This window comes from Mauremys reevesii, linkage group 1, assembly GCF_016161935.1.
Source record: "Mauremys reevesii isolate NIE-2019 linkage group 1, ASM1616193v1, whole genome shotgun sequence".
Taxonomy (NCBI): domain Eukaryota; kingdom Metazoa; phylum Chordata; order Testudines; family Geoemydidae; genus Mauremys; species Mauremys reevesii.
The window spans coordinates 322,313,282-322,324,934 of NC_052623.1; the positions used below are offsets into that span (position 1 = coordinate 322,313,282).

An 11,653-nucleotide genomic window follows, 5' to 3' on the forward strand; every position below is an offset into this window, starting at 1 on the left:
CCCCCTCATCCACCCTCCCTGCCTGCCAGCCCAACTCCACCTCACCCACCCTGCCAATCCAGCTCCCCCTCACCTGCCCTGGCAGCCCAGGTGTCCCTCATCCACCCTGCCTGCCAGAGAACCAATATACAGCTTTATCTTGCTATCCAGATTCCATATTGGGAAGAGCTGTAAGAGGCAGGCTGTAAGAGGCAGGCTGGTTCTGTTACTCCACGCTGGCCCACAGAGCCATTGGCAGTCTGTGTGCCCAATGCACCTGTAAATGTAACCTAAGCTGTAACTCCACCTGCAGCAGGAGCAGCTTCCTTACCTACTGTATGCAACAGAGCACGTGCTCTGCTTCACTGAGAGAATGATGAGAGCATCAGTGCTCTGGGTGAAAGGGACACCCAGAGGACGAATGGAGCCAGGTGGCAGAGTGGAGGCCAGATCTCACCTCCACCCAGCGGCTGAACCATTGCCTCGCATCTGACCTGGCAGTGGGAAGCAGAGGTAGGAAGGGGAGGGGCTGAGCCTCGATTACCTGGTGCTCCAATTGTAAGGCACAAGAGCAAGGAGAAGCAGTTTATCTGAAACATGTTAAATAATTGTACAGGCTTAGTCTGACCATGGTGGGCCTGAGCCAAAGCCCTTGAAGGAAATGGTGATGTTTCCAGAATGAGCAGCGTTCCTGCCTGTCAGAGTCCAGACATTTGTAGCTATTGTATTTTCAAGATGTTTCATTCTTTGATATGGCACAGTAGGGTTATAGCACAGGTGGGGCCTACCCCAGGCCCACAGACACATGGAAGCTGTCACTAGGCATCTTTGGGGCGGAGAACGAGGACGCACTTTGTAATGCCATTGAAATACGCTGCAGGAATTGAAACAAACCAGTAATGTCCAGGAAGGCATGTACCAGGGACGGACAGACACACACCCTCTGCCATATCGAAAGAGAACAAAGGTCTGGTACAAAGGTCTGGTTAGTTCACAATTCTGTCGCTGGTTGTGATCTATTTTAAATGACGGTTCAGATGCAGGCGAAAAACAAACCAACCACACACCCTAAAGAACCTGGACAACTGTACAGTATTTTTCTTTCTGGCCCCAGCAGGTGTTCAGGTTATGCTTTGCAGCATGACATATTACCTCGCTTTTGCCACTTTATTGAGCATGCCTGCTTGCCCATCTAATCTGCAGGGCCAATTGAGTACATATTGTGTAGAGCTGTACTTAACTTAAGAGTTGGAACAGTATTGCCACAGGGTGAAATCCCAACAGCCAGCTAAGCTCTTTTGAGGTGGATCTGTTGCATGTCATGCAGTTTACTATGTTCTGGATCCTTAAAAGCAAGCTCTGTACAGTCAACAAAGAGTGCGATGAAAGAGTTAGTGCATTGCAAAGCAGGCTAGTTCACTGGTTTTTTCTTTTAAGCAGCTCATATTTGTATTCAGACACTTATTTTTATTTTTGACCAGTTACTTGTTTTTATCTAAGACTTTGATAATATAGGTATGACTGAAAGATGGTTGCATGACGCCATGACAGATGTGGAGCTGATATGTACTAATGTTATGAATACTGTATGTGATCTGGTCAGCAATGGGAAATTGTGAGCTAGTGACTCAGAATATCCTGTATAACTGGCTCTCTTCAGTACTAGAGGGCTGTGAGAAGAGCAAACAGGAAGGCAATAAAAATCAATCTAGCTAAGGACACCCCAACACACACTTGAAAGACAATGGGTCAAGCTGTTAGCTTCAAGACTCCTGTCTCTGGTCACTAAGAAGAAGGGTGACCACCTGTCCCTAAGTGCATTGTTTTGTGCCGTCCTTAGGGGTAACCACCTGTCCCTTATTATTCTAAGATGTATTCTATTAAAACTAGTACGTACCATTTTAAACATTATATTGAAGCTTATGGTAATTGCATTGTAGATCTGAGGGCAGTAGAAAAGTACACTTGAGAGAAAAATACATGAGGTGTTAAGGGAAATGGTTTTTCCCTAAAATTTCCCTAAAAATAAAGCAGCAGTAGTTTTCATGTAGTTTTCCCTTATTTCCATCCAACAAAGGAGGCCACCCTACTAAGTTGCAAGCTTCACTTTGCCAAAGCTCCACAGCTAGAGCGCAAAACACTAAAGCCTTGTAAAAAAAAAACCCTTTCTCAATTGCAAAAAGGGGAACACTTGTTAGCAGCTGTCTAGGGAGACAGGCTGACAAAGAGGAACTCTGAAGATGGGGTCCACGTGGTAGGGCCTTCCCAGCTCCAGGCAATGGTAAAGCTGAAGGGGAAAGATAGACAGGCATAAACAGTGGTTTATTGTTTTTAAGATGTTTTCTCTTAAATGCTTTTGTTCTAAATTTGCTTTAAGGTATCATCTGTTTGGTTACTGATTACCACTGTCATTGCTTCCAGAGGGAACAGAGCTTCAGGCACTAAAGATAACTCAGGCCTGCTGAGGTAAATCACAGTTGATATACAGGGCACTAAAACTCAGAGCTCAGTCTGAGAGTGGGACTTCACTCCATGAGACAGCTGGAGGCCTGAGACCTGCTAGAAGCAGTGCACTCAGCGAGAGACCAGCAGGGGGAGTCAGAGGTGTGACAGCCACAGACCAATGGGATACTGTAATACCTGGTTACAAGTCAGACTGTGCCAAAGAGGTGAGGGAGTAGTGCCTTACCTAAAGGATTCCTTAGACACCAGTGAGATAAAAAGTCTGACTGGAGAGGACCGCACAGTTGAATCTATGTGGATACAAATCTCAAGCTGTAGTGATGTAAATATAGATACACGGTTTATAGCACTGGTCTCGGGATCAAAAAATACAAATAAAAAGGGAAATTGCGTGCTCAGTGTTGAGCAAGTGGCCAAAAATTGTTTCTCTAAACTTTGTGCCATCTGACCAGTTTCTGTGTGGGTAGCTGAAGTCCTCCATTATTATCACTTTGTTAGATGTTGCTGCCTCTTTGATCTCTAAGTGCTTTCTTCTTGAAACAGCTAATTCTAGCTCACACAACAGGCGAGACCATTCTCCTTAGTTTTAGGTAACATGGGAGATAATTCAAGAAGTAACAGTGACTGAGGCCCAGATCCTTAAACGTATTTAGGAGCTTGTTTGCCTCTTTAGATGCCTAAGTGCACCATTTAGACTCCACTGACATTTTCAAAGCTGCTGCTCAGCCGCCACCCCATAAACACCTATGCCTATATTTCTGCCAGTTGGCATTTTCAAAGCAGCCTAAGTGCTACTGCTACCCAATAGCTAATAGCCTAGCTCAAGCTGAGGCCTGGAAGCAGGTTTTTATAAGCTAGCCGGGGAATGCCTATCTCACCAGCAGGGCCCACGCCTGTAAGTGTGCACTCTGCATACCTATGATGCCTGTGGAATCCGCTATGCATAGCTTATGAATTCTGTTTGATACAGGGGGCTCTTTAAGTGTATCTGTGTCAGACTGCAGACTCCATTTTCAAGGTGGAGCTTACTGCCTTGTCTGTTGTCCTTTTACCTCCATTGGCTGGTGGCCTAGGAATAACAAGAGTGGTCATTAAGCTTTGATGGTCGGCTATTCAAATAGAATTCATCCCATTTGTCAAAGAGTTTGGCTGCCCCCGAGCAAACTCAGTCTGCCCATGACAGATGGTAACCAAGCAACAGATCACCTGGATGATGAGGTTGACCAATGTCACCTGACAAATGGGACAGGAGATTCTAAAAGACATGGTCTCTCACCAGCCATTTGGGAGAAGAGACCAGAAGAAGGCTGAGGGCAGGGCAGGACAGGGCAGGGCAGGGCAGGACAGGGCAGGGCAGGGCAGGGCAGGGCATTGACTGTAGCAGTCAAAGGGAGAGTGCCTGCATGATTCTGAAAAGAAGCCATGTGCAGGAGGGGGAACCCAGACTCTGCAGAGGACTCTGCCCAAGCCCTGAGAAGTCGCTGGAGTGGTGAGGAAGCCGAGGCAGGGAAACGTGTAGAGGTGTGTTTATTATTTCGTTGACCTCTGTGCTAAGTGAAGAATAACTGTGCTTAGAATACTGTGCAAAGGTTATTTGTGTGGCTGTCAGCTTTCACTGTTATATGCTCTGGAGAGTTAAACTGTAAACCCAGAGTGCCCAGGATGGGGGAATCGGGAGTGTGAGGGGGTCAGCACTAGTCCCAGGCTGTTGAACTGTGGGGGGGGGTCTCAGCTGTTGGACTGTGGGGGGGGTCTCAGCTCTCAAAAGGTTTTATTATTAATTATTATTATTATTTTATTGTCTTTTATGATTTTATCAACAGCCTTTCATGGGCCACAGGCCACCTTCTCCTTCCAAATGTTGAAAAATCCCAGTATGCAGTGGAAACTGGCTGACGCATGGCTGGCTGTTCTGGTTTGCCACCTTTCTGCTCTGAGAGGGGTGTGGTGAGTAAGATCTCTTCCTTGGACTCCACAATACTGACGTGGTCTGTCAGGGGTTTCTTGGGTCCACTCATGCTAGGCAGATGATCTGCACCCTGAGCTTGTGTTTAGAGACCCCAGCCAGGGGAAGTACCTGGCTTCTGTTCAGACCCAGGAGGCTTACAGCACATGGGGCCCAGTGAAATGGGCCCCCCAGCACAACAGCCTGGTAAGCATCAGGCCAGGCTGAGCTCTGCCCAGGTTCTGTGTGTGTCAGTGCCTAAGGTCTGATACCCATCAGACCCTGCAGCACCCGGGGCCATGGAGAGGGGCTGAGAGCAGCGAGCCGGGGCGAGGCCAAATCTGGAAAAGGCGGGGCTTGAGGCTAGCCTCCCCAAGGGGACGCTTCAGCCGTTGCCCATGTGCGGATCTTTGGTGCCGCTGGGCTCCCAGAGGGGAGCAGGGAGCCTCATTGTAGCCAGGCTCCGTGCAGGGAGCACAGGCAACAGCCTGGCTGGAAGCGGGGACCTGGGACCCCAGGCTCTAAATGGAAACCCCCACCCCCTGCCCTAAGCTATGAGTGGCTTTCTTGTCAATTTCACAGCTCCAGCATGGAACCATGAAATTAACAAGAATGACAGCCAGTGTAAGTAACCTGCAGTGTCTACACCAGGGATCTCAGACTCAACTGACCAGGAGGGGCACATGAGGACTAGTAGGTTGGCCCGAGGATCGCATCACTGACACCTTCCCTGCCCCCACCCCTGCCCCACCTCTTCCCACCCCTTCCCCAAAGTCCCCACCCCAACTCTGCCCCAACCCTGCCCCTATTCCAACCCCTTCCCCAAATCCCTGCCCCTGCCCTGCCTCTTCTCCGCCTCCTCTCCTGAGCGCGTGGCTCCCCACTCCTCCCACTCCCTCCTGGAAAGCGCTAAGCGCTGGGAAGTGCAGCACGCTGGGCCGGGGAGGGGGGCAGGGCAGTGAGGGAAGGAAGCTTGGTGGCTGCAGGAAATAACTTGAGGGGGTGGGGCGCAGGGAGCTCGGCAGGCCACAGCTAATAATGCAGCCCATGTGTTTGAGACCCCTGGTCTACACAGACACTGCATTGACCTAACTACACCAACATAAACCCTACACCTCTTATGGAGGTGGAGTTATGAGGGCAGTGTAGCAGGGCACGTACATCAGCGGGAGACGGCTGTAGTATGTACACTGACATTAAGTCAATATAAGCTGCCTTATGTCAACCTAACTGTAGTGTACTCCAGGCCCCAGTATTGCCTCTTGAAACTGTTCCATTGGGGCTACATGCTTAAAGAGGCATTGGGCCAAAGAGAGAGTGTGAGAATGACTCTATAGTCTAGTGGTTAGATTGAGGAGATGGAGGGATCCAGCCTGCCCTGCCCTGCTCCAATTCAAATCAGTTATAGTTATAAACAAAAAAGCCAGCACTGCCCAAAGACTGATTTCCAGGGGTTAAGTTTCCTGGACCTTTTCATAGTTTTTCTGCTCTTAATTACTCTATAGGTGAAGGAGGAAAGCTGGTGGTTATGGACCTACATTAGCAGGATGGTAGTAAAGCAGGGATCTTGCTTCCTGTATGGCTATGAGGCAGCTGAGAAGGGAACCTTGATCTTTGGAAGGATGAGGGCAAGGGCTAGAGGGGACCTGCTATGTGGCTAGCATGGGATCATGCTAGTTGATCCTTGAATGGACTGTAGGTATTGCATTGCCTGCCACCTAGTGGAATTCACAACTCCGAGTTAGGCACACAGGCTCCCCATACAATGAATGTGGAGATTTGGGCAAATGAGAATGGAACTCATGGAAGCCAGCAAGCCAAGCGGGGAGCTGCTTAAGCTAGTCAATAGCAAATACCAGGGAGAGGAATGAGGCCTAAGTTCTGCCCTTCAAAAGGAGGGGGGGGGCGTGCACTCAGTGGTTAGCACACTCATCTCAGAGGTGGGAGACCCAAGTTCAAATCATCACTCTGCCTGACATGGAGCCAAGACTTGAATCCAACTCTCCCAGGTGAGTGCACTAGGCTAGAGAGAGGCTACTGGCTGTGATGGATGTGTGCATATCTTTCTCTCATGTTCCTTCCCCCTGGCTTTTTCAGAGTAGGGGCTACCTCTCCCCTGGGCACTCCTCCAAGCCTCCCCTTCTTGCACCTAGATTCATACTTACAATTCTGGTGTTGAGATTGTGACTGGTATTTGCTGGGGAAGCCCACATAGGGGACTGGAGTTGTGGAGGAATGAATATACACAGAAGAAGTTGCACTAAAGATGGGTGCCTCACAAAAACAGGTGTGCACAGGGAAAGTAGAATAATCAGGAAGCAGGAGTTTCATGGAGAAATGTGTCTCTACAGCTGCACCCCTGGAGAACCAGGTCACAACTAGCTTTCCCTCTGGCTTCTCTACAAAGGCATGACTGAGCAGGCCAGCTCATGCATATTTCATTTATTAACTGATGGCAGAAGTTACAGCTATAGCAAATAACATGACTGGCCAAACCTCCAGCTACTCATCATTTTCAATCTCAGTTTTCCCTTTCTTCTTGCTAGAACACTCTTCCCCATGGCCAGTGACACCTTGATCTCTGCCCCAGGAAGGGGGCACCCCCAACTAGCGGCCACAACAAATAAACTCTTCATGCCAGATTGTGAACCAGACTCTCCACCTGCACAGTGAAAAGTTTCAAGCTGAGACTTCCAGCCTTGCCCCCTGAGCTGCTGGAATCTCTGCACCTGCTTCAGCTGCTTTATGGAGAAGTTGGGGGAGATAAAACTTTGCATGCATCTTATCCTAAGATCCTCAGAAGGCAATATAAAAGTATTCATAGTTTTAATCTTCTAGCATGAGCTAGGAGCCTGGTACTACTGTAAATACAGCTACTTCTAAAGAAACCAAGCACACTGTAAGCACTGTAGTAAAGGAATTAAAAGCATTAACAAGGCAGGCAAAATTGCAGTTTTATCTGGTGGGTCACTTTTTTTTTTTTTAAAGAGCAAGATATGAATATTTTTTAAACTGTAAACATGAATTAATGGCAAAACAGGCAGCTGTAAGTTTACAACCTGATGAATACAGGCTGGTGGCTACATATTATTTAATCATGTGGGCAAAACACCACCAGCTTTATGCTACTGGAAGCATCTAGAGACTTGTTGTGTCTTAGTTTCTCATTTGAAAACTCTGCAAGCTGCTACAAGGTTACATCTGCTCGGGAGTAGTTCAGTTTTGGGCTATTAGGACTAAAAATTGAACCTAAGTTTTTCTATAGCAAAATTTGAACAGCTGGTATAATGAACACAAATCCCTTCACTTTAGCTGAGCTACACTGATTTACACCAGAGGCTCTGGCCCTATGAAGGATCGCTTGGGCACTTTATTTCCAAATATAAATTGTATGCACATAGTATTTTACATTGATGCTAATATTTACATTTAACATCCCTGATTTGTACATACAGGAAAAAATAAACGAGGAAAAAGGAAAAATTGCTGCCAAATTACTTTAAAGAGGGCTTAGCAGTGCGAAATGTCTCTGAAGTCCCCTCAGTTCTACTCAGTCAATTTAGCACTTCACTCTTAGCTGACCCATTCTATCTAAAGCAGCCTTAACTTGATGCATCATTTACTGAGCCATCCTAAATGCTGTATTTCCTATAGCCCCGAAGGAACTATCTCAGAAAGCCTGAATGTGCCAGAATAGGCACTGTCTCACAGGGTTGCTACCCCAAAGAAGGGAGAATGTCTGTAGGTCCAAGATAGTCCCTGGATCTGGGATATCCACTGGTGAAGGATGAGGAATTTCTGGACCACTCACGTGCTCTTGCTAGCAGCAGTTCACATTGAATAGGCATAGAAACGAGCTGTGCAGTTATACCTTCCCAGCAGTTAGCAGTAGTATCCTGCTGGCACCAACTAATAAAGATTGTACTGTGCTAGGCACTGTGCCCACCCAGTAATAGGCTGTTCCTGTCCAAATACCACAAACCCTTTTACAGACAGAAACCGAGGCACAGAGAAATTAATTCACCCAAAGTCATACATCAAGTCTGTGGCAGAACCAGGAACCTAGGATCAGATTTAAAAATATATATATATATTTAGGTACCTAAAGATGCAGATAGGTGCCTAAGTGCTTTTGAAAATCCCACCAGGCACCTAAATAGCTTTTAAAAATCCAGCATTGAACTTAAGGTCCTGGGTCCAAGTGCTGCCTTAACTGCAAGCCCAGTATCCAAATTCAAGCACCGAGACTCAAATAGCCTCCAATTATTTCTTACTGGAGATATTTGTTTATCATGCTACAGGTGGTCATGGCACCTTGGTTTATCTAACATTCTTCCTGAATGCCTTCACCTGTTGGAAGAATTTAGTCCAGAGAGGAAAGGGTTTGTGACATACTTAGACTGACACAGATTCACATGAATGTATCACAGCACTTTGGTCTAACTTATCTTTTTTGGTCTGAATCTGGTCTAAAAGAAGTGAGAGTTGATCTGGCAGGCAGATCACTGTTTTTGCAAACTTAAGTCAACAAGGTTTTTGCAATGCTCCTCACATTGCCAGCAGCTTTCCTCTTCCCTTTCCTGCTGGGGTGATATTTACATGGTATTGACTGTTTAAACAAACAAAACAAGCTTGGTTGCCTGGTGTTTTCAGTGCCCTCAAATTCACACATGGAGTGTTAATCCCTGTCGGCAGTCATTTCATTCATGAGACCAGCAACTGTGAGAACTCACTTGTACAAAGATGAATTCTTTCCAAAAGCAAGATGAGTTGTACCTGCTAGTCTGCCACTCCCTCCTTTGACAGCATCGTTCTACCATTGGTCTGATACACGTACAAGTAGATGTGTTTGGATTTATTAATTTTTCTTCAAAGAAAGCCAAAACAAAAGCACCTCTTAAGTCAGGGGTCTCAAATTCAATTTACCGTAGTGCCAGTGCCAGTCCTCAAATCCTCCCAGTGGGCCAATGTCACTCATGCCGCTCAGAACCCACCTCCCAAAAACTCCACCCCCCACCGGCCTGAGGCTCTGGGACAGAGTTTGGGTGGGGGAGGGGGTCTGGGATTCAGGCTCTAGGAGGGAGTTTGGGGGCTTGGAGGGGGTGCAGGCTCTGGGAGGGAGTTTGGGGGCTGGGGGAGTGTGGGGAGGGGGTGCAAGCTCTGGGCGGGAGTTTGGGGACTGGGGTGTGTGGGAAGGGGGTGGAGGCTCTGGGAGGGAGTTGGGGGGTATGTGGGGAGGGGGTGGGCAGTGCAGCACTTACCTGGGGTCCAAGGCGGGGTGGGCAGCCTCCGCACACTTCTGCCCTGTTAAATCCTTGGGGCAGCCGGTGTAGGAAGCAATCACTTGAGGCCAGAGAGCAGGCAGCTAACCAAAACCTCCATTTTATTTACAGATATACAGAGAGCTCCCTCAGCCGGTTGAGCTAACCCATAATAATCTAACTCAGTTGCCATAGCAACAAAAACCATGACAACCAAATACACAACATGCCCCCAGGCACCACCTCCACAGCGTCCCATTGGCCACAGGGGCGCTTGGGGTGGGGGCAGCATGCAGAGGCACAGCCCCACCCCTCCCCTGGGCTGCAGGGAGGGGCCAGCAGCCACTGGAGCAAGCGAGCAGACACCACTCAGCTCCACTGCACTGCTGGGGCCCCCGAGGGGGGAGCACCCGGGGGCAGCAGGTGGGGCCAAGGGAGAGACTGCGGGCCACATCGGGGAGACTTGCAGGCTGCAGCTGGCCTGCAGGGTGGGAGTTTGAGACCCATGTCTTAAGACATACTTTTAATATGTGACATTGTTCTGTCAATGTCAGTCTGAACAGTAGTTTATGAAGCCTTAGGTATTAATGTGTTGTGGAAGAAGAATACCAAAGAGTTTATTACATAGGTAGAGAAACAATAGTGTGACTGTTTACTTTAACTGCTTTTATGTCCAAGCTTTTCAGCTTTTGAGGAAGATGTTAGAGAAGGACAGAGCAACCCTAATGAACATTAAGAAAGTTTTTTGTGTGTGACTATTATACGGGGAGAGGGTGTGCCATGGTACATTGAATGTCCTTAAAATCAAGTTCCCAATATACAGTAGACCCCTGCTTGATTTTTCTGATTGTCAGATCTATTATTTGAAAAGCTCAAAACCAGTTTGTGACAGGATTTAGGTATCTCTTCTAATTTCTGAACATAGAAAGGCACAAGATTTCAATATTACTTTCTTGTTCCATACTTTGATTAGTTTTTGCTGATAAGGCAAAAGTCGATCAATCCAGGGAGGCTGGTTATCCTAAATAATACTAAAATGAAGCCTTGTACAGTAATTCATAAAGCACAATTTAAAAGTTTTTGCACTGTTAATGTAAGCAGCATGGCCAACCCTTAAAATAAAGCAGAGGTACCACTCCAACACATTCTATTTTCTCTATGTAACAGTGTGACTGACACCAGGAACGCACTATTTAAATAAGTAAATATTTTGACTGTTTTGGATCTGCTGGCAACCTCTTTCAACCAGTTTAACAATCAGTAGCAGCTCACTGTAGAAATTGCTATTCTGCTTTTAATGTGAATGTAGACCACATTGGTTGTAATTTTTAAATTTATCTTTGATACATATGGCCCCAAGTTGTGGTTTCCCCGTATGACATGCAGAATGAGAAGTACATAGCACCATGTACTATGTACAAGAGTCGGTTGCTGAGCAACACTTAATGGATGATGGTGACAAACTGTGTGGAAGATTAATTTTTGTTGGTCAGTATTGCACACAAAGAAATTAAGTGAAATTAGAATACTGGCCAGGGGTAACTATTCAGAAATAAGTTAGCCCAAGCCCTCTAATGCAGTCAAAATCCATAACTAATACTCGTAGAAATTGTGAGTAAGATTCACAAAGTTACTCTTCCATTATTTATTTTTGCAGAGTCCAAAAGAAATCATGAGCTCTTTCATTCATTTTATAAGCTTTCTGCCTGAAGCCGTTTCAGTACAGGTTGTAAGTCTGCCCAAAAGAATTATGAACACAGCAGAAGTTTCCAGCGTTCTATTTACTGGTATGTGATGTGATCCATTGGGTACATCTACACTGTGATAAAAAACCCACAGCACCAAATCTCAGAGCCCAGGTCAGCTGACTCAGGCTTGCGGGGCTAAAAACTGCAGTGTAGATGTTTGGGTTTAGGCTGGAGCCCAGCCTCTGAGCCCCCAAGCCTGAGACAGCTGACCCAGACAGCCACAGCTGTGCCATGCTGCTTTGATTGCAGTGTAGATA

At 46.9% G+C, this 11,653-nt stretch overlaps 1 long non-coding RNA gene across 2 annotated transcripts; it reads left to right on the forward strand.

Moving 5' to 3' along the window:
- The first annotated feature begins 467 nt into the window (after window positions 1–467).
- On the forward strand, window positions 468–6,946 carry LOC120389718. Of its 2 annotated transcripts, none has more exons than XR_005590994.1 (3): window positions 468–492; window positions 2,357–2,445; window positions 4,266–4,385. It is a non-coding gene; the product is annotated as an uncharacterized LOC120389718 (long non-coding RNA). The 2 variants fall into 2 exon arrangements; XR_005590995.1 differs by lacking the exons at window positions 468–492; window positions 2,357–2,445 and adding exons at window positions 3,877–3,963; window positions 6,934–6,946 and having other exon boundaries at window positions 4,266–4,389.
- The last annotated feature ends 4,707 nt before the right edge of the window (window positions 6,947–11,653 follow it).